Raw genomic sequence first — 21,510 nt, forward strand, 5'->3', positions numbered from 1 at the left:
GTTCGCTGTTGAAAATTAAAGAGTTGTTATGTTTCATCATGGTAACAAAACACTTCTGCTGAACGTGTTTCGCTCCGAGGAAATATGGACAAATCAGAACGTATGAAGTTTCTGTCGTGACTAAAGTCAATAAAGAATCGAAAGGAATGCTTTTGCTGATTAATCGTAAGTTTTACACATGAGTACAATGTCGTAGGAAGAGTCAGATTAATATTAATAATTGTCAGTGTTGAAGTCATCTTCTGTGAATTACTCGAGGCACCACTTTTCACCGTAACTTGTTAAAATATTTAGTGCCGGCTATAATTTATTTGTTGAGTAATTTAACTCCCACACCGAACATGTAATAACAAACAAATTAAGTTTAAGGTGATCTGAACGCACATTCTGACGCCCAAAGTCCGAAAAGCCCACGTCAAATAAGTCACCCTAGAGTTTGTTGTGATTGTTGGATCGAGTATCCTTGAGAGAACGTTCGTGACGTCACGGTGTCAATGCGCAAGTGCAGTGGACTAAATATGGCGCTAAGGTTAAGGATATCTGTTCCATAATAAGTGGCGTAGGTAAACGAAATTGTTTACAGGCGAAAGTCAACGTGTGGGATGATTATCGCTTAGATATAACTTACTACGTCAAATATCCACTTCCTACACTACTTGCGAAATATCCTATCACAGTTATTATATCTGATTTTTATTCCATGTTGATATTTTTTATACCATTTTCGAAACGGATGTGGGTTTTAAGTGTACCGGTCATTCTGACCTTTTTCACTTAATTCATGAATTTTTGTTTGCTTATGGTCATGACAAAAATTAGACCGGACTCGTACCTCCATTTAAATTTTTACCCGGAAAGTCTAATGCGGTCTGTTATGTACCAAATGTATCCGGATTTGTAGATTAATTGTTAGAACGTGTGGGCACGTTGGATTAGACTTTTTCTGGAGCAATTGGGTGGGTTCGTCGCTTGATCTGGCGTTGAAGTCTCCGCGTGGAAACGCGTGGAATGGCGGCTTTTACGTTAATTTTCCGTATAATTAGTTGGATTATAAATCGCGGAGTGCGAGTGAACCGACCGCCCACACGGCTGCAACCTTGCAAAGTTGTAAGTTACTATCACGAGCTACCTGTCTCTAGCCTGGCGTCTAGCTGTGACGACCTCCTTATTTGGAAATTTATCTGTGATAGTCGTGATGCTGGAATCATAATTCATCTTAATATTTGACCTTAAACGACGTTATTGCCGGAATTGATGACTAAAAATGGCCATTAGCGGTAGCGCGAATGGTTTAATTAGTTTGTTTAGCAGGATTTTTTTGTGGTGATGTAAGAGAGTATCGGCTGGGTCGGGATTTATCGAGGGTATTATTGTGGTAATGCGATTAGATTGATCAAAATGGATGTCCCATAGGCGGCTTACTGCAGACTAGTTTTATAATGAAGATACCGGAGTATTTTTCTGGAAAAGCATGTGAAACTATTAAACCCCTATAAATAATACATGAGGGCATTAACTTAAACGAAGTCCTTATAGAGAAAACACCCATAATTGGAATAATAAATATGAAAATTAAAATAATTTAAATTTATTGACCGGTATTTCAGTGCGGTAGCGACGTACGACATATGTATCAGATATTTACTGCTATGCAAATTAAATACTCTCCAAGACATAATGGCAAATACGGCTAGATTGGGTGAATTTGCGGCGTTCATAATTCACAATTAGTCAGGAAAAATCGACGTATCCCGAACCAATTAATGTGAACTACGACAAATCGCCAACAAAGGTCGGCCGGACACATCCATAAGAGAAAAATATGCGCGAAATCACTTAGCGCGAGGCATTCATGCAACAGATCCTTATTTACAGGCTCCAGATTGGATTGAACATAAAATAAAAGGGGCTGTAAAACGTAATTAAGCCGACGCAACAGTGCGTAAATCGGTGGCACTTTTTCAATCCAGTCGGCATAAAATTCTCTTACCATAACGTTGAATACCTCCGTGAATAAATTTTAGTCTGTACAGAATCACGAAAGGATCTACCTAACGGAAGCTACTTGAAAATTTTGGTAAAAATGAAACGGACAAGCCAAATTGCGTGTGTTTTCAAATTTTTAAAATAGCAAATTGGGTTGGTGAAACGACTTTATATACCTGTTATTGAAATATTTATATTAGAAGAACAATCGCTGTATTATGTATTAAAGTACGAGTATACAGGGTGTATCTGAAATACGTGTATTAATTTTAACCAGGTGAAGAATTCACCAATTTATGGAATTTTTCTCTATAACATTTTGCAAAATTCGCAAAAGTATTCCAATATTTTTTGGCCTCCAATTTTTACCAAACCAGACGTTTTGTGTGGTCCATGCAAAAATGACAAGCCACCACCTGTTGCTTTAGGTTGGTAAAATTTAAAAAACCCTAGGTAGATATTTTTTCATACTATGTTGGTAACTATAAATTATGACATTTTTTTGATTCAAAATAAAATTCAATTGCTTTGAATTTCGTTCATATTGTTTTATTAGCAACACGTTTCATTTATTTATTGATTTCTTATTATTTTTACTTAAACATGCCCAGAAAAAACAAGACACTTAATAAACATTTAACCTCAAAATTACAAGTCTCGCCAAATTTTACACTAGACAGCGTTGCCAATAGTAATTGGTGGTTTTTTGATTTTTGAAAGGACTTTAGTCTCTATTTTTTTGTAACCATGAGAATTTTAATTTTAATTATTTAATTTTTTCTATAACAATACAATTTGTTGACAAGGCTCGGTTTCTATCACAACAGAAAATTTTCGGCATTACCAATAGGCGGGTATACACTTTGATGGCTAATTTATTCCAAATTTTAAATCAATTTGTAATGCTTTTTCGTAAAAATGTTATAGAGAAAAGTTTCATAAATTGGAGAGTTCTTCCACTGGTTAAAATTAACACACGTATCTCAGATACACCCTGTGTCAATAATACTCTGTTTGATTATAAAGAAGAAAAGATAATAATCTAGCCTCAACCTTACAATAATTTATGAAACAAGTGATGCTTGTTGTAGTGCAATTTTTATTTATTTTTAATTATTGTTTTGACTGAATTGGGGAATAGTAGATTATATCATTAAGAGTAGAAGTGAGTCTTTTTCTAAACCCAGAGATTGAAGACGAAATCGAGGTGGACAACTGGGCGAAGCACAAAAAGACCTTCTACTCTGAATGATAAGTATACTATTTTATTTCAAGCGAATCACAAAAAAAAAATCGGACATAGGTACCTAAAGTCCATTCAAAAATCAAAAAACCACCAACGTCGCATTTTCCTCGATAATTACCATCGGCAACGCTGTTTAGTGTAAAATTTGGTGAGAATTGTAATTTTGATGTTAAGTGTTTATTAAATGTCTTGTTTTTCTGGGCATGTTTAAGTAAAAATAATAAGAATCAATAAATAAATTAAGCGTGCTGCTAATAAAACAATATGAACGGAATTCTCAAGCAATTGAATTTTATTTTGAATCAAATAAATTATAGTTACCAACATAGTATGAAAAAATATCTACCTAGGGTTTTTTAAATTTTGCCAACCTAAAGCAACAGGTGGTGGTTTTTTGATTTTTGAATGGACTTTAAGTAATTTATTTAATTTTGCTGCAGTTACAACAAAATATCTACCAATTTTCAAATTTTAAGGCACCAGTAATTCCTAGTTCTCTTGTTTCAATATTTGTAAAATCTACTAAAGTCTAAAGTTTACGTTGAACGCCCATCTTGCTATTTTTGATTTTGACATCTGTCATCCGTCCACATGGGCGGCTCGTGTTACACCACAGTGACACCGGTTAAATATTAGGTATAATAGGGATTAAATATTTCGTGTAATTATTGATAAATACAGCGTGAGAAATACTTCAAATCACCTTACCTTTGACCCGCTCGAGCCGCCTATGGGCACTTCTACTCCTAGGACTTGAAGTACCTACTTCTACTCCACCCAGAAAAAAAGCCACTTCAACCGTTTCTATAGAGATACACAAAGGTGCGATTTTCTATCGCTTCAAGATATAAATAATAGTTATTTATTTAACGAGTTCGTGTGTAAATTGGGCTTTTTTTGGTACGAGTGGGCTCGTTTCACTCGCGTTTTAAAGGCCCACGAGTGCCAAAAAAAGTCCAATTTACACAAGAACGAGTTGAATACAACGTTTTTTTTTGTTCGACGACCCCCTTAAGGCTCCATATCGCTTAAAATCTTTAAAATTAACTTGACGTTTCGTTTTGACAAGTTGTCACATTTAGCAAAATCCGTTCACATAAGAGAAAATTCTCAAATTCTGACAGTGTCGAACAAAAAATATCATTTTTTACATTTTTGTTAGAATATTTGTTAGAATAATTTTATGGTGTGGTACTACTAATATTTTTATATCTATTATAAATTAATTCTGAAATTTTCACTTTTGGGCTACTTTACAAAATTGATCATGTGGTTATTTGCTTGTCACAAGATGACTAAAAATCTTTATTTTTATTAATTTATTACTGTATAAATATTTAAATGTTGTAACATGCAACTTTTGGTGTGTTAACTTTTCAAATGTTTATTTTTTTAATTAACTGTATATAGATAAAGTTAATCCGTAACGGAGTCACTTTTATGTCTCTACAGCTTGGGCTATTTGCCCAACACCCGTCCAGCGTGAATGGAAAGGCCGAGATGATTATGAAACATGACGTCGTCCTACGTACGTTTTTCATTCATTCATGAAATTATTCTAATTTGAAGGAACGCGATAGGCGGAGGCACGCGATCGATCCTCATCAATGGGTTTCGTAATCCTTGTTGCCATGCTTTGACATTTCAGTATTAACAGTGACGTAATGGTAACTGTTGAATGCATCTACCCACGCGAAACTAACGTGCAGCTTCGCTTAGACTAGAAAGGCTCGGCCTTAGCCAACAAATACAAGGAAAAAAATCTCACACCGAAATTGATTCATAAAACCATTCAATCCCACAAACAACTGAATGATTCAAGGTAATTTGGAAATTGATTGCTGGCGCTTTCGAAATTGTTCGGCTTATTCAGGGAGATTTACACGCTGATACCGATCTCGTCGCGGTCGTTAGCCAACTGGAAACTGAAGTGGTATGAACTGACATCAAAATTACGCCGCCACATAAACAATAATTAAACGAAAGGTATTTGGGAAACTGCTGATTTTATCATTTTTTGAATATGTTCAGTGTACGTGCGGCTCTTAAACGGCCGTTGGTGGCAGAATGGTGGGCAGCGTCATTGGCACGGGCCGCTCCTCTACGTGTAGGTCGGCACTTCCTGTGCCTGTGCCATGACGTCACCACCTGTGCCACTACCTCGACATAAGGATTGCAGACCATCAAAGTATAAATACGAAATGTGGACAAAAATTAGACGCATTTTACTTACAAGTTTGGCGCCTGTTCGACCATTAAAGTCTCCGAAAATAATTCGCTGTTTTCCAGTTTATCAACGAACAAAATTTAAAACCAACTTTGATAGAACCACATAAATGGAAATTATTTAAAAATGTCATGATATTAAAAAATACTTAATTATTTACAGAATACCCACAACAAAATTATTGGTTTATGTATAAAATTAAAACCTGTCAGAATTACTTGGTACACTAATAAGATACATATCATGAATTAACACTACTTTCACATATTCGGCACCTCCGGTTTCACCGGAAATGACTCCCACATACTTATTTAAATGAAACGAAAAGATGTTAATTGCATTTTTAATACATAAAAATTTGGGATATTTATCAACGCTGGTATAAATTAAATTACCAACACCTGGATTCCTGGATAGTGTAACTAACTAGTTACCAACCGATTAAAATTGCAAAACAGGGAAGCGCAATGACGTTTAGTTGCTAAAAAGTTGCTAACAGATGACCAATTTTAAGCAATGAGAATGAAATGATAAGAATAAAACATCTTGTAGTAAATGTTCCGTAGAAATTCAGATTAACACCTAATTCATAAACGACTGTATTGGAATAAAAAGAATTTCGATGACTACCACTAGCATATATGTACATTCAGTGATTTACTAGTAAAAATGGTTTAAAATAATGTATCTAATTTTAAAACTGGTTTGAAAACTACAAAATTATATTTTGCTTTTAAAATATCTACACCGTTGGACGCGGTTGTAGATTATAGATTAGCATCACCAATTAGAATTATTTCAAGATTACCAAAAAAGTGTTTGAGGTATGTGATTAAAAAAGATGAAGTAGGAGTCGTTTCCGGTAGCCCGGAGCTAGATAAAAGGTAAAAAATGATGTCAGAAATACTGACTTAAGTTATAAATTAAACCAACAAAGAGACAGTACTTAAACTTTTCAACATTCAGATTTATGGGCTCTACCATAACTTCTTTTTTTCTGTCGTAATAACCCACTACAACCAAAATCGGTAAATTCTCTTTTAATCGAAAACCTTAAGCTTAACTAACTTTTAACTACTTAATTATCATGTTTTCGACTTGGTATAGGAAAAACATTAAAAAAAAAAACATAAAACCATAAAAACTCTTATAAATGTAAACTTAGATGAAAGACATATTGCAATTCTTTTTGTAAATAATAGCACTGTAATTGTAAATATAAATTTCTACATTATTGGGAAATCAAAATATCAATATCTAACAAAAAATGTAAGATTAGTTGAAGGTGTGATTTGGAAAACTTCAGTAGAAGTAAATTGTGGGGAAAGGCTAAAAACGAATAATTCATTATGTAAGCCATTTTGAAAGTTTCAAATGGTTCCGTTTAAAAGGTGTTAACTCCAAAAGCACACATATCCAGAGAAAATTTTCTTCGCCAAGGTTTAATAATTAAAATTAATATCTTGGTTGTTTAAAAATAATTTTACAACATAACAGTGGGTATAGCAAGGTTTGCTTGATACGGATTTGGATATATCAAGGTTTAAAAGAGAAAATACGGAAAGAAAACGCCGTTTGTATTCCTATATTTATGACAGTAAATACCTATTGTTAAACAAGAGATCGGAAGCTACTCTTAAGAAACTAGATCATCAAAACTGGTTAATAATATCTGAAAAGTGAAAAAATCGTTTTACACTAACACAGATTGTGCCATTTTCTAAGAAAATATTTTTAGAAAACTATACAGGTGTTTCTGAAATACGTGTGTTAATTTTAACCAGCGAAAGAACTCGCCAATTTATGAAACTTTTCTCTATAACATTTTGTGAAATTCGTAAAAGTATTCCAAGATTTTTTGCCCCACAATTTTTACCGAACGCGTCGTTTTGTGTGATTAACTAGTTTCTATTTTTTGTAACCATGAGAATCTAAATTTTGATTATTTATTTTTTTCTATAACAATGGAGCTTTTTAACAAAGCTCTGTTTCTATCACAACAGAAAATTTTCGCCCTTACCCATAGGCGGGTATACACTTTGATGGTTAATTTATTCCAAATTTTAAATCAATTTGTATTGCTTTTTCGTAAAAATGTTATAGAGAAAAGTTCCATGATTTGGCGCGTTCTTCCACTGGTTAAAATTAACACACGTATTACAGAAACATCCTGTACAAAGACGAAATACCAAGAGACAAAACTGCAAAGTTGAATAATGACAGTTTTGGAAAATAATTAGTGCAAGTCGCGTCGCGTAAATTCTGTAATTAATTTACCTACACTTTTTAGAAAATTATAAATCTGGAAAAAAAATTATTCCAGAATTTAATGGAATGAATTGAAACAAGGCAAATTCCTAACTGGTCCAATATGTTTTTATATTTACCTGTAAGGCGTTATCTGTTTATTAAAAATAAAAGTTTAGTTTATCGTTATTAACTAGATATTATCCAAAATAATCGCTGGAATAAAATTACAAAAGGAAAAAAATTAAAAAAACATATCTTTCAAATTTTCAAATATTAATTTAAAACCGGTCTTAGGAGCGAACAATGATACTTGAAAACAATTAAACAACTCACGTTAAACCATTAAGCAAGCAAAGTTATTTGGGAATAAAGTTTACTGAACTTTTGTCGTTTCAAATGACTATTACTACGGTGATTAACATCAACAACACTTATTTAAATAATTGTTGTTTTTTTGCAAGCAACTGAAGAGCTTTACTATGTTTTTTAAACATAGCTATCACATTTAAAACCGACTAGAATTTCTTATTTTAGGAGCGAACATGAGAGAGATATGCAGTGACAATCTCGAGGATCGTGAATGAAAATGTTGGATACGAGACGGTGGAATATTTGTATTTGAGAGAGATATTTTTAGCTGACTGTCGAAGAGCGTAAAACAGTGTTAAAATATTTAAGTAAATCTGTGGTAACGACTGTGCGTCAACTTTACGGCCCAGTCAGATGGATGGCAGGTTGATTGTTGATACTGTTTGTTTAATATTTCAATATTTGTTAGATCAGCGGTCGTTAAGGAGGTTTTAGACGGGCGTGGGCGTGCGTTTGCGTTGGTGTTTGCGGTCGTCTGTGGCGCACGCGCGCCCCGACAACACAATGCCATTCACAATTAGCTTTACAACCTGCCGTCCACTTGTCACATATGTCATTATTTTTTCCTGAAAGTTTATGTTCTTTAAACTAGGTGCAGTTTATAACCCAGATCTCGCTTCATTACGTCCTTTTATCGTCCACAAACCGTTGTGAAATTATCCTGAATGCGGCCTTAATGATTTCCGAAAGCTCCTCACCACCATCAGAGGCGACAACAGAAAAGCAAAGCTAAGAATGATTTATGTCGCGCCAGCAGAATTTAAAAGAAGAGAGACCGCTGCGACACCGAAGGGAAATTTTATTTATGTCCTTTAAATGGCCACGATTCGTCGGTGTCGTTTTTGGTAAAAGTGCAAATATTTAATTGGCTTGTCAGTGGAACGGTCAAATATCAGACGATACTGCCGAGTGATTTGTTATTGGGTAAACGCGAATTAAAAAAACCGCTAAAACTACGCCCGAGGCGGTTGTAGGCGCCATCGATGTCTTGCGGAATCAGGCGGATAGCGCAACACTAACAGCTCATAGACTCATCAAAACCGGGCCCACGCAAAACGCTTTCACAATCACTTGAATAGGAAAACAACTTCTGGACTGTGATTTCCTATTTTATAGCTTCTCGGTTTCATTCATGGTGTTACAACCATTGCGAAACATCTCTCATTTGAAGACAGGTTCATACCGAATTATCTGATACCTCTTCTACGACCGAAATCTTTCGTACAGGACTCTACGTGCTTTAATTAAGAACCAGCTCCACCGTTCGCTATCCTAATTATGAATAACAAATAATATTCGGTTAACCTTAATTACGGGTGTGTCATTTCTCATTTAATTTATTAAAACTGTACAAGGCGGTCAGATAAATAAAACGTTTTCTTTATAATCTGATTCAACTAAAAGAAAAAGCTCCGGCACTCCAAATTAACAATAATCACACGGGTTTTTTCACTTTCAAGGTTACGAGTATATCGCGCGTTCAAATGAAATCCTGAGCTGGGGAGGCGTTGGAAACAATTATTGTGTTTTTTTAAAGCGTAGATTAATTGGAGCATGTTGACAGCTAACCTAAAATTTAGAGCCAAAACATTTTTGTTTTTTTTTCTTTTCAATGTTTTAGGTACATTATCTACAGTATCTTTTGCTGAAAACAAACATGTTTAATTATGTCCCGATTAAACATAAACAAATGTCATTTGTGTCAAACGGCGGGAAATTCAAACTTTACACTGTTCTAAACGGTTTAATTTTTCCAACGCCTACTCAGCCCAGGATTTCATTTGAAGGCGCATTACGTAGGTTGCATTGAAAATTTCTGCAAACTAATAAGTCAGGTGTATTTATCTACAGTATGGCCCGGTGACATGGCATTCAGGCAGCATTAATTTATCATTGCAATTTTTTTGAAAATGTTCAACCTGCGTGCTGCTCAATTGAGGTTGGAATCAAAGTTTGGTGAGTGGTTTCGTTCTTCGGCAGTCAGTGTAATTTATGCGCCCCCAAAATGTAACACGAAGTGTGAAAGATCAAAGATAAAAAGTGAGCGTGGTGAATTTATTCATTGCCAAGGATCAGTCCTTGTCGCACTTGATCCTCTCGCAATCCTCGCGTCGGATCTGTTGCTTTCACGAAGCAAAATCGACATTTACGTTTTTATGTGTTTTTGTGGTAATATCGACGGGTGTGGGTGTGCTCCGAGATGACCCGAGTCTATAAATAGCGACATTAAGACATAAAAACAATTCTTTGAACAAGATAAAGGGTGTGATTCATATATAATTTATTACCGTAGCAGGTGAACTTGTGTCCTGGTGGTCCCATACGTTACACCATCCGGTGACTTTTATTTTACATGCGCGCTTCAGTTTCTTGTCGGACACACCTAGCCATTGTACTTTTAATACTTCATTTTGTCGCATTTTGTTTTATTCAGCCGTGATTATATTCAACCCCTCGGAACACACTCTCGTCTGCTTATTTATGACGAAGCACTCTTGGGATCGGCGAACGTGGAAAAATGCCGCAACCAAACATACAGCAGGCAGTGGCGCCCTGCTCCCGCTCGTCCTTTTTCAACCATAACGTACAAAAAAATAATTTGATTTAATTACTAGTGACTCACAATTATGACTCCAATCTAAAATTAATTTATAAGTTTTTTTCCAAATAGCTTTATTAATGTTTGCTTTTAACACAATTTTCCACAGAATAGTAACCTTGGCGCCTACTCTCAATACCTACATTCTGACCAAAATTGAGAGTCATTCATTACGTAACATAAAATAAATTCAATTTTCCAAACGTCTAATGGTCTAGTGGTCCTAGAGAAGGAATTCTTTTTGTAAATAATAGCACTGTAATTGTAAATATAAATTTCTACATTATTGGGAAATCAAAATATCAATATCTAACAAAAAATGTAAGATTAGTTGAAGGTGTGATTTGGAAAACTTCAGTAGAAGTAAATTGTGGGGAAAGGCTAAAAACGAATAATTCATTATGTAAGCCATTTTGAAAGTTTCAAATGGTTCCGTTTAAAAGGTGTTAACTCCAAAAGCACACATATCCAGAGAAAATTTTCTTCGCCAAGGTTTAATAATTAAAATTAATATCTTGGTTGTTTAAAAATAATTTTACAACATAACAGTGGGTATAGCAAGGTTTGCTTGATACGGATTTGGATATATCAAGGTTTAAAAGAGAAAATACGGAAAGAAAACGCCGTTTGTATTCCTATATTTATGACAGTAAATACCTATTGTTAAACAAGAGATCGGAAGCTACTCTTAAGAAACTAGATCATCAAAACTGGTTAATAATATCTGAAAAGTGAAAAAATCGTTTTACACTAACACAGATTGTGCCATTTTCTAAGAAAATATTTTTAGAAAACTATACAGGTGTTTCTGAAATAAGTGTGTTAATTTTAACCAGCGAAAGAACTCGCCAATTTATGAAACTTTTCTCTATAACATTTTGTGAAATTCGTAAAAGTATTCCAAGATTTTTTGCCCCACAATTTTTACCGAACGCGTCGTTTTGTGTGATTAACTAGTTTCTATTTTTTGTAACCATGAGAATCTAAATTTTGATTATTTATTTTTTTCTATAACAATGGAGCTTTTTAACAAAGCTCTGTTTCTATCACAACAGAAAATTTTCGCCCTTACCCATAGGCGGGTATACACTTTGATGGTTAATTTATTCCAAATTTTAAATCAATTTGTATTGCTTTTTCGTAAAAATGTTATAGAGAAAAGTTCCATGATTTGGCGCGTTCTTCCACTGGTTAAAATTAACACACGTATTACAGAAACATCCTGTACAAAGACGAAATACCAAGAGACAAAACTGCAAAGTTGAATAATGACAGTTTTGGAAAATAATTAGTGCAAGTCGCGTCGCGTAAATTCTGTAATTAATTTACCTACACTTTTTAGAAAATTATAAATCTGGAAAAAAAATTATTCCAGAATTTAATGGAATGAATTGAAACAAGGCAAATTCCTAACTGGTCCAATATGTTTTTATATTTACCTGTAAGGCGTTATCTGTTTATTAAAAATAAAAGTTTAGTTTATCGTTATTAACTAGATATTATCCAAAATAATCGCTGGAATAAAAATGTACGTAACATAAAATAAATTCAATTTTCCAAACGTCTAATGGTCTAGTGGTCCTAGAGAAGGCAGAACAGTTGAGACACCAGCAACGCAATTGTTTAGATAGTTATTTTTGTCGTTAAAGAAACATCCTCTAACCCCCCCACAGAAAGTGGGGATCAAGAACCCTTCGCCGTTCGCCCAATTTGAAATTAGCTGTTGCTTTCCTAACTGCTTCTGAGGTGTTTTGGTCTTTCTTGTGTTTGAATTTGTTCGTGTCACAATCTAATAATGATTTTTTGAGCGACGCGAGCAAAAAAATACTTTGAGGATAAAAAGAATAATGAGGCAAGGAATAACAAACTGCAAAACGAACAATGCGTCGGCATCTTGAGATCAATTAGCCAACATCAATCACTAAAGTCTGAAGTCTGATCTAATCTATATTAAAATCAGAAGCCCTGAAAACTAACACTACCGACCTACAAACAACGAAGATAGCAATATTTAATGTAAAACGACAGAGCAACAAAACCACTATCGGTCCATTTGTTGGGTCCGTCAAAACGTTATAATTCTTCGTCAGTTCGGTAATGGGACACGATGAGATGTCTTTGGAACAATGGGAATGACTGTTGGCCATCTCGAGATTGTGAAGTCGATGCTTCTCACTTTGTGTGCTAAAGTCGCCTCCGTTCGTGACCAATTATTAATACAGTATCGGCGTGATCCAGATATGTGACGTCATAACGAAAGCAATTAATGCCTCGAACAATGTCCGCTTATCCCTAAAGGCATCGCATTGAATAAACAAACACTGCATAATGTGGACGTACACCACACAATACTCCTATACTGATTAGGATTTATACCGTCATAATTTCTAATGTGGTGCTAGTCCATCGACGGACTTGTTTACTTCTTATTTATCGCACTGATTCTACCGAATTATGGGACACAGTCGACACATAACGGCCCCTATGCGATCAGAGATCGAAGATATCGACTCTAACTCTTACATTTTCCGCATCTTACAACCATCGTTAGTAATTGGGAACGAACAAAATTGTCGGGGGCCGATTGGTCTAGGGACCGTGACGAATCTCACATGCTCACACTGTAATGTGCTAGTTAACATAAGTTTTTCTCTTAATTGGTTTGTTTTAGCTCCGAATCGCTCAATTAAGCAAGCAAGAAACAGTGAAAAAAGAGGGATAGTGTGTAAAACAGCATGACACAAATGTGAATGAAAATCAAGAATTGTGAATAATTTTTTTCAGGACTTTTGAATTTTTTCTTTGCCTTCAATTTTATTTCTTCAAATTCGTAACTGATGCATCAACGAAACGTGTTAATTTTCGGTAACGAATGAGAAGAATAAGAACAATCTTGCTTTGTTATCTGTCTTTACGTGAGTGTGGTGACCCTCCATTCTGTCAGTTTTAATTTTGACAGCGAATACAGATAAGAATAACTTGGAGAAAAAACTGAAAAATATATTTTTGGTTTTAGCGAAGGAATAAAAATAAAAAGGAAACAACGTAATCGTTTTCTTTGCATTTATTTTGGTTTGGTTTACAAAACAACACACAAAACATTTTTCTCTTGATTCTCAGGATTTGAATCCTTTCCTCTCATATTTTCATTTCTACAATAAAAAAAATCTCGTTTCATAACAATACATAGGTACATATTTACTTTTAACAGCACCCTTATTGTAAGAAACAATAGAATAGAAAGCATGATTAGCATTTATCTCCGCCTTTTTAAATTCCTAAAGATTTAATAACAAACAATTTTACTCGGAATATTTGTATTTCCTTATCAACATTTTGTTAAAAAACGATTTTCACAAACATTTTTACTGAAACTTGGTTCAATGTTAATTAGTCAGCCAAAGACTATTCAAAGTTAAAAACTATTGCGTTTCTATTGTCTAATTCTTTAATGATTTCCAGTTTCTTTTCTTTCTTTCTACCACAGTATCTACACAACCACTCATATCCAAAAAAAAAAAAAATTACAAAATTTGTACACATTTTGAAATGAAATTTGTCTACTATCTATACCTAATGTCAAATTTTATAACATTTAAATGAATGTCATAATAGAATACCTTACCACTCTAGTGCGTTAAAGTCTAATTCAAGGTGAAGGTTTCTAATTTTGTCGTTATTTAATTGACATCACAGCTACAGTAGCTGCAGTAGATATCTAAGGAAATACTTTCGTGATAGAAATAAAAAATCTCTCCAGCTCATTTATTTTGGTTTGTGTACTATAATTTATTCCCATTTAATAATTATTTCTCACGATAGGAAGATAAAACGTTGTATGTACAAGATTAGTATCATAACTTCATATTACGATGGGTTATCCAATTGTTCCATTCTGTATCATAAAATTACACTTTATGATACTTACATCATAAATAACTGTTACATTCATTTTCTGTTTGTTATCAATTATATTTTAATCTTGCTTTATATTACTCTATTATATTATTAGTTCTGTCCCAGAACTGCTTCCCCATAGAAAACAGATAGCAAAAAAGACTCCAAGATGACTAAAATAAATTTTCCTGTAGCTCACATAAAGTTTTCAATTTTACCAATCCCAGAAGCTCGTCCTCAGGTGTTACTAAAAAATCGAACATGTTGCTGTTGCTAGACAGCAAAAATAATTATCGCAACAATCAGCGAAAAGTTTACTTGGAATTTTGACGTTTTGCTGATGTGGAATATTCCTGCAACGTAAAATAGCGGTCATCCTACCTTCATGGTGTTCAACTCTGGTTGGTTATTAATTATTGCTTGAGGTAGGACTTTGTTCTTTAAAATTCAGATTATCACATTTACCCAAATATTCCTTTTTTTCTCTGGGGAGGCAGTTCTGGGACGACCTGTATAGATAAAATGGTGATTTCTTCAAAATTATTTCTCATATTCCAAAGACTCCGTTTAGTAATCCTTTACTTTACGATTTTCTAATTTTTATCCTGCTTCAACTTAATGAAATAAATCTCTTAATTTCTTTACTAGTATATTTATTGGTAAATTTTAACATAAACTGTGATATCTATTGCATATGAGATTATCTTCTAAAAAATTAGATTTTTAACATTGACCTGGTGTTATTATTCCTGATTTATTTCACATTTGTTAGGTTTTTTATTTACGTGTTTTGAGCGGATTTGAGTGAACGCAAGTTAGTCCTTGTACAACTAGGATTATTGAAGAATAATTTATTTTACACTGAAGAATTAGTCAACGTAAATATTAAATAAAGCTGATCACTCTAGAAAAATGTACAGTTTTAAAAATTAAAACCAAAATCATTTTGTTCCAACCAAGCTTGTAATTATTTATTTCTTGAAAACAAACGTAACAGTATCGAACCGAACATCTTCATCTAATGAACAGGTTGTTCAAGACGCTTCAGTTTTCAGGCTATTATTATCAGTGCCCATTCAATAAACAAAAATCTCTCCCATAAATCATGAAAAATTATTTATGAAGCTAGCTAACAAACCAATTTGCGAAAAAATTTGAAAGTGTTATTACGACCTTATCTGGTTTTGAGGCGATTGACCCTGTTGTGTATTTTCCAAATCTGCTGTGCTCTAAGGTGCGCAGTTAATTTTTTTCCGCTTAAAAATAGGAGAAGATTTGCTATTATTATAGAGCCGCGATTCGATTATTCGACTAGATAGAAAATCGAATAAATCTGACAACGTATTTTTAGCCATCTCGGGAATCAGTAGGTTTTCTAAAGTGTCTGTGGTACATATGTACTGCTGGAGGTGACGATTAAACTAATAATTTTATTGATTGCTTTCAAAAAAAAAATCCATCAAATCGCAGCCGACGGATGGAATTTCGCCTTGAGGCTCTCCTTGTAATTTAATTTTTGTTTCATTCTTAATTTGATCTCTCGCCTATATAAAATATAATATTTCTCTCGCATTTACAAGACCCTCGTATAATAAGATTATGTTCGATAATAGACAATTTCTGTTTAATAACAGAGATGTTCAGGATGCAATAAATATGCGAACGCCAGCTGAAACACTGAAGCGCCATCTTCGCTGAAAACTCATTTAATTGGCAGACGATTAATTCGCCTTATTATGATGAAATTAGCCCGTAAGTTGTCCTGGTGAGTATTAAAACTGCAGCAACATTTAATAAGTCTTGTCAGGAGCGCTTCGCTAAGTACCTTCCCATGGAAAAGTATTATTTAAATAAATTGATCCGATGTTCCAGTTAACGACTTGCAGAGTTATGTAGATGGTTTTAATGTCGCCCCTGTTTGTTTTTCATGAGTTATTGACCATCTCGCCATCGGCTATTAACTAGCTAGTTTTCGATTTTTTGCAACAGATTGTGCGATCCTTTCCTGAAAACTTTCCAACGCATTACCGCCCGTTAAATTTAATATTATTAATATGTAATTCTTTAGCAGTCCTTGACACGGTGTATTTAATAAATTAAGCATGTATTTCGGTGAAGCCGCGTTACTCATATATGGAGTGAAATTTTATTACAAAACATCACACGTTGCTCGTACCTACAACACTTGTAAATACTTATCACTTCTTCATTACGTTTTCTATAAGTCTAATTATAAAGTAATTAGAAATGGTCGTAATGATATTTGACGACGAGGACCGATGATGTGATGATGACTGTTGAGAAATAAAATAAATTATTTCAAACTCTTCAACTGATGAATAGACATTGTTTATAAAACAATCGGGCTTTATGTCAGACGAGAAGATCTTCTCGACCTTGCCAGAATCCTTTAATACCATCATCAGTGGGATTTTACAATTGAATTCACTATTCGCACAAGCGGGGATGACCGAAATAACTAACCTAAATATTTACTCTTAATTAATGATGGACTATGGTTAATGAACTAAATTGGGAGTTTTTTGATTAACGGTTAACATTTAAAGCACCAACTCTTTGATTAAGATACTTTTCTTCTTCACTGTGAACAGCTCTCAAATTGTTTCTTGACGTATCTGTTATTTTTAATTATTTATTTATTACTCGGAAACAGTCATCTCTATTTTTCTATTATGAAGTAAATTTAATGAATGAGGACAGTAATAAAGAAGGTATTTAGCAAAGTACATTTTTAATAATAATAATAATTATCAGACGCTTTCTTATGAGCAAATGAAAAATACAATTTTTAAAAATGTTATTTTTTTAGTGTAATTGTTAAAAATTTGTCTGAAGTTTTCTTAATAGTTAAGTTAGGTATTTCCTGATCTGATCAACAATATTCAATAAGTGTTCAATTGGGTTAAGATCTGACGGTTGAGATGTCAGTTGCAGAACTTCGACGTTTTTGGTTTAAGGACATGTCTTTACAAGACGTGATAAATGTCTCGAGGGGTAATTTTGTTGGACGGAAGCTTTACTTGTTCAAGAAGGTTTTTGTAAATGCTTTATTTGCCCTCCGAGCTTTCGAATTCCTGATGATAATAAAAAAACATAAAAATCACAATTCCAAAAAATAACATTTTTCTTTCTACTCCCCACCTCTTTCTTTTTCCATTCTGTACCTCCTTTTCTCTTTCATCCATCCTCTCTCCCTTCCGTCTTCATTTAGTATTTCTCCCCGTTCCTTTCTTTCCCTCTCTCTCATTTCACTATATCCATTCCACATGGGCTCAATTGTCTCTCTCTCCTTATAGCACATTCTGGACCTTCTTTCCTCTCCTTCCATCCAATGCCTGTTTTCTCTCTCCTCATTCCCACATCTAAATCTCGCCATCATTATTCTTTCTTTTTGCACTCTGTCATACTTGCTGTTGTTTCTGGATTCTTTGATTCTTTCCCTTCTTTCTTGCTTGTCTGGTCTTTGTCCCTTTCACTTAGCTCTACATTCACCCATCTTCCTTTTGCTCGTAATCTTTCCACTTCTTCACTGGCATACCCGTTTCTCTCTCTCCTTCTTCTCCGTGTTTTTTTTCATTCTTTCCAGCATTCCGTTAGTATTCCTTCCGTCCATTTTGTTCTCACTCAAATATTTTTCTTGTACTTTCTCTACCTCTTCTTATTCTTTCTATCCCCAGATCACTGCCCCGTACTATCTCTCTATAGGTATGTCTTATCCGTGGCTGGTTCTATTTTCAAGAAGCTTTTTGTGTGCCATCGAGTTTATGATTTGATCTCTCTCTGAACAAGTTTGGTTTTCCGCAGCAAACTTTAGACAAAATGGATGACGAATGCACTTTTTACCATTGCTTCCAAAAAGGCTAAGCTTTGATTTACTTTGAACCAATCCTCAAAACTGCAGTTTTGGTAGACACTGTCGTGCAAATTAATCTTCTCTCTAGCCTTCTTTCATTATTTTTGAGAGAGAAGACAATCATCGAAACTAAAGCTCTTTAGAACACAGAAGATTGTTTTTGAGCTCCTTTATCTTCATGATTCTTTCTCATATTGTGTGTATTGTGTGTCCGACCTGATCAACTAAAATTGATAAACTGAAATTGACAAACTGATGATGTCTTCCTTACATTGTTCATTTTGATATCGACTACTCCTATAATTTAAAAAATAAAAACAAAAATGAGTGAAAATCGCGATGAAAAATTTTATGCTAAAGTATGTACTCGTAATTATTATTAAGCTTTTGCAATACGCAAGTCAAGGGATCCTATCCAAGGAAAACAACTTCGAGAGTGATTTCAAAGCATGAAGCAGCCATGGTTCCGTCAGTCTTTCCAGATTCACAGAGGTAGCTTCAACAGATTAACTCGTCCAACTTACAGCCCAGACCTAGATGCAAGCGTTCTGGAAAGTGAAATTGAAACTGTAAAAGAAAGAAAAAATTGGATTATTCTTTGATTCATGAATTATCAAGAAATATTTTGCAACATACAAAGATATTAAAGATTCACTCAGGATGACTGACAACCTCCCTAGTGTAAAACTGTAAAACAAATCACATAGGGAGATAAGGTGTGACTGTTATATATCAAAAGAAGCGTCTTGAAGAGAGGAATCCAGCAGTGTGAAATTCAATGGAATACGATACTGGAAAAACAATTTCAATCGAATCTGTAAATTTGAACGTAACATCTATTACTTCTGTCCAAATTATCGTCAAGAAGAAATCAGTGTAAAATTCAAAGCAGACATTTTTAAAATGAAGCCAAATGGATCTAAAAGCATGAAACATTAACTATCAATAAAGTAATAAAAATATTGCAGTTGACCTTGTTAATTTTGAATTGCGACTGGCATACGCATCACATAATTTTTACCAGTTTTGTAAATTGCTTTTTATCGTCATCTGGGAGTATATTAAAATTTCTAATTTCTGCTTATCAATTATAGGTTTTCAGATTTGGATGGAAAATTGTACGGCGGTCGTTGGCAAGTCCTTCCTGAAGTTGTGCAGCCTGCACGGGTGCGAGGAGAACGTGAGTTATAGCTATGCAAAAAGATGATTCGGCGTGTAAACAACCAGTCGACGTTTTGTTACAGATAGTTAGTCAGGAAGTCACGCGTGACGTCGTCTGGCTGCTCGCGGGAAAAATGATTTAAGTAGCCATTCTCGTTTCGAAGAATACCGACAAAAAACCATGACCGAAAGCTGGTCTATGCCGATTCGAAATTGAATCAAATGTTATTTTCGGCGTTATTTTTTGACGGACGTTAATTGTGCTCCCATAATTGGATCCCAACGTCGGTAGCCTGTCAAGCTTTAGAATTCCTCCGGTCGTGATTTATTCGGGAACACCGCCAATGACAGCGTTTAAGTCTAATGCGTCCCGCTGGCAGTCCCGTGTCAAAGGTTAGAGTGACAATGGTCTCCTCGACGTCCCACTGTACGTCATATTTATCCCGCCACGATTATTATGTGAAATTTGCATGCCACTCGACCTTTCCTCTACGATTTACCGTGGAAGAAGGCGACACCAAACGACAGCTAGATAAATAATGGCCATAGACAAATCCGGTGAGTAGATTTATCGATGGGATAATTTACGACTATCGGTCCATTCCAACACTTTGTCGTTGTTTTTTTCCGTCGATTCGTGTCCTTACGCAATAAAACGCACTGGCGCCACGATAGAAAGCGATGAAATGACGTTTTATAACCACTAAAACAGTAAGTTGCTTCACGGATACCGGAGCCAGATTCGCATTGTCCGGATTGATTGATTGAAAAGCGTGGAGATGGCGCAACTCGGGATCTTCGCCGTCCCAAATACGTCACGGAGGTCAGGAACACACCCACGAAGCCTGCGCCGAGCTTCGTTGTTTCATACTCGAAAACGATACTAATTGCGGGGTCAAATGTCGACACTTTACCAAAACTTATTGCTACTCAATTTGGCGCATGACTCATTCCCATCTTGCCATATACAAAAGAAACTTTCATTTAAGTCCGTTTGTTTATTAAATGCCCGGACTTTATAAGGATAATACTTATTTATTATATTGTTCTGGAGCCATTGTGAATATGTATGAAAAGTAAATCCTGGCGACGACCTGGATTTTTTACCCGACCGGCATCAATGCATAGATAACCCAAGGACCAACAAGTGTGAACAAACCCCTCATTATAATATGCATTATGTTAGTAATTAATTTAAGCAGGAATCCGCCCATTTTGTGTACATATCTAATGCCATTGTTGCGGCCTACTCGGGATAACTGCCACTTCATTATCGCACTCCCGGCTTGTTCACAAAATTTTTAAATTCTTTCAAGCGTTGCACAAACGAGGTGCAATATGCACACGACCGATTAGGTACCATGTCTGACATATTTCACACACGCCGCCTTTCCGTTCGAGACTAACGAACACATTTTTTGTTCGAATTTAATCATTGCTGAAGATTTCGGAGATAATTTGATTGCGTGTTCCTTTCAATAGTTTAATCAAAATCAGTCGTGCTCAGTCATTTACTTCCCACCCTATGGCAAGATCAATGCGTGGTAATTTGTTTAATATCTAGCTCGATTACTTCACATGTTGATTCTTCAATCATTATTTAATCAGACGAGATGAATAAGAAGTAACCTGTGTAATTTCTAGTTAGTTCCGCATAACGATCCTTATGTATAATAAAGCAACTTTGTTTGTTTAATTTAGGCGTTATGCAATTCAAATAACTATAACAAGGTAGGTGCAAACGAAATTTATTCCCAACTAGAACAACGTAGGTAATCTAGAAATATTTTTACTGTTATCTTGACGTTGTGATAAGCGCAAATGCCACACTGACCGCTTTTTCTACGATGCTTCTCTTTTGCATACTCGTGTACTTATTTAAATGGAGCGCTACTTAACGA

The 21,510-nt window shown here is 34.7% G+C and overlaps 1 long non-coding RNA gene across 1 annotated transcript in view; it reads left to right on the forward strand.

Annotated features, from left to right (window-relative positions):
• LOC138133922 (uncharacterized) overlaps nucleotides 1–20,146 on the forward strand; it is a 53,614-nt gene extending 33,468 nt beyond the window's left edge. Inside the window, exons 2-3 of the long non-coding RNA XR_011160568.1 lie at nucleotides 19,543–19,628; nucleotides 19,693–20,146. This is a non-coding gene — a long non-coding RNA (uncharacterized lncRNA). The remainder of the gene's footprint in view (nucleotides 1–19,542; nucleotides 19,629–19,692) is intronic.
• Nucleotides 20,147–21,510: the final 1,364 nt, after the last annotated feature.

The sequence above is a fragment of the Tenebrio molitor genome, chromosome 6 (genome assembly GCF_963966145.1).
Source record: "Tenebrio molitor chromosome 6, icTenMoli1.1, whole genome shotgun sequence".
Taxonomy (NCBI): domain Eukaryota; kingdom Metazoa; phylum Arthropoda; class Insecta; order Coleoptera; family Tenebrionidae; genus Tenebrio; species Tenebrio molitor.